This window comes from Halyomorpha halys, unplaced genomic scaffold, assembly GCF_000696795.3.
Source record: "Halyomorpha halys isolate HHAL.00 unplaced genomic scaffold, Hhal_1.1 Scaffold416.1, whole genome shotgun sequence".
Lineage (NCBI taxonomy): Eukaryota > Metazoa > Arthropoda > Insecta > Hemiptera > Pentatomidae > Halyomorpha > Halyomorpha halys.
The window spans coordinates 275479-277897 of record NW_027112060.1 but is presented as its reverse complement, the minus strand read 5'-3'; the positions used below and the strand labels follow the sequence as shown (position 1 = coordinate 277897).

Below are 2419 nucleotides of genomic sequence, written 5' to 3'. Positions count from 1 at the left end.
TATACATTAGGGAGTAGAATATAAACATAATGAGTAATTGGGACCGGATGTTATTCGTGGAAAAAAGTTGTTTACTGTTTCATTTTTCATGGTAATTTTCGTCCATTGTCTTGCCACGGAAGAAACAAAAATTCATAGAACTGAATAAAATTTACTAATATGTGCATAAAGCGAGTCCAAACTTTCCTTCGTATAACTGAATGTTTCGTATAAATGGATAATTATATATACATAATTCAGGGGTTTTTGCAGGGGATTGAGAAATTCTTCGCATAACTGAATGTTTCGTACAAGTGAGTTTCATATAAGTGAGACTTCACTGTATTACCTCTATATTGCAACTCTTATTTCAGGAAATTTGTTTGAAACCTAGAAAAAATATTTTTCCTTTTTTCTCCTTGACTGAATTATCAAATCCTTTAACAGTTTATATATATTCATTTTTTACTACTAGTAAAAATTTGAGATGGTTAATTATTTCAAATTAACAAAATTAAAGGTACTTCAGAGGGTTTTTTTTAATAAATTTTATAAACCTATTCCGATGAGGTAAGACCTAGCTGATATTATAGACCGCTTAATTATACTTCGATTTATGAAGTTTCATCAAAATCGTTTCAGCCATTGCTCAGAAAATCATTTAAATGTGTAAAATCAATCATATAAAGTGGCATTTCTTGCTGTTCAATTTGGTTGCTCACATATATGCCTTTAGAATAATACAGAGAAATCAATAGATGAGGGCTGAGGAGCCTCAGAGTTATTTAAACAAAAATACAAAGAAATATAAATAGTCATTATAAAAAAATAAATGAATAAATAAAAAAAAAAGAAAATGGTGTAAAAATAATTAAGAATGACATAATAGTTTATATATATTTAAAATTATATTGATTTACAATTTTATGGAGTCTGAATGGATAAGAAATGATTGAACATGGAGCTCCATAAGGATGAGGATCAGATAATGAACGATCTATTGAAGGCAGTGGTTCAGTGGGCCCTCGTGTATAAAACTGAAGACGGGAGCGAATAGAGGATTTGAATTGAAGGAGCTTAGAGATGTATGAAGGATGGCAGGATTGGATGACTTGGAAGATGAAGGATGCCAGGAAATATTTACGATGGTAGGAAGGATAAAGCCACTTCAACTCTGCATAAAAATATGAAACAGAGGCATACTTTTGGATCCCGAAGATGAATCGTACACAGCAATTTATCAATATAGAGGCCATTTTGTGTGACTTGGTTATTTAGACTCAGGGGATCACAAAATGTGTTTTCATATCAAAAACTCGACTTCAAAATTTTTCATGATCCCATAAATCAGCACTATATTTTCGTATACAGGTAAGTAAAAGTAAAAATTATATTTCTCTTAGGTTTCATAAATTAAAATCTTAGATATTGTTCTTAACAGATTCAATGAAATAAATAAGAAATTACTGCCTATAAAATCTAATTAGACAGAAAATGATCTAAAGATACAAAATTAATTTTATACATTAGACCTTGTATAATAATTTTCAATGTAGTGAGGTATTTTTTATATAAAAGCATAGTTATTAATGGTACCACGATCTAATGGTCACAATCGGTCTATTACTTAGATCTAGAAATAGATAAATCTTTAACTTGTAGGGAGATAGTCAATAAAGGTATCAAAAAGACTATTTTCCTACAATCTACTTCATACGGTCAACTATCTTCTTTCAATATAAATCTTTAACGTTCTTCATGCACATACAAAACAAGGCCTATCATCTAAACAATAATGCTAAGGGCATCATCACAAAAATGGCCCCATATTTTAACAGCAATTTTAAATTGACATAAAAAAACTAATACTATATAAAACAGTGATACACCCAACAATAACCTATTCTGCTCCTCTCTGGAGCTACACATATGACTCAAATTACAGAAAACTAGAGGTCATTCAAAATACATGTATGAGAATAGTAAATAAGTATCCTCGCCACACCAGAATTTCAAATATATTCTCTAACTTTGCTCTCTTGCTACCATTTCAGACAGCCCCTTCATACCAAATATAGAAGATTACAACAAAATATCACTAAATCGATACACACACAAACCCATATTATTAGGCAAAACCTTGATACTTAAATTGTATTTATAAAATTTGTTTATTTTATACATGTTATTTTTTAACTAAGTGTATTATTTGTCATTTCTCAATCATTTATAATTTATGTTTAATCACTTTATCATTTATTTATTAGTTTTTTTTATTTTCCTGTTTGAAAACTTTAAATATATAAGGAACAAAAAAAAAAAAAAAAGGAAAGAAATTCAAATTACATAAATGTAACATATAAAAGGTATTTTCACCTTACAGTGTACTATATATTAATTATAGCCTTATGGGAAATTGTATGTAATAATTAATAAACAA

The 2419-nt window shown here is 28.6% G+C and overlaps 1 protein-coding gene across 1 annotated transcript in view; it reads right to left on the bottom strand.

Annotated features, from left to right (window-relative positions):
* The window catches only part of IFT43 (intraflagellar transport 43), a 16068-nt gene that overhangs the window by 886 nt on the left and 12763 nt on the right, over window positions 1-2419 (bottom strand). The gene's annotated exons all lie outside the window — the stretch shown is intronic.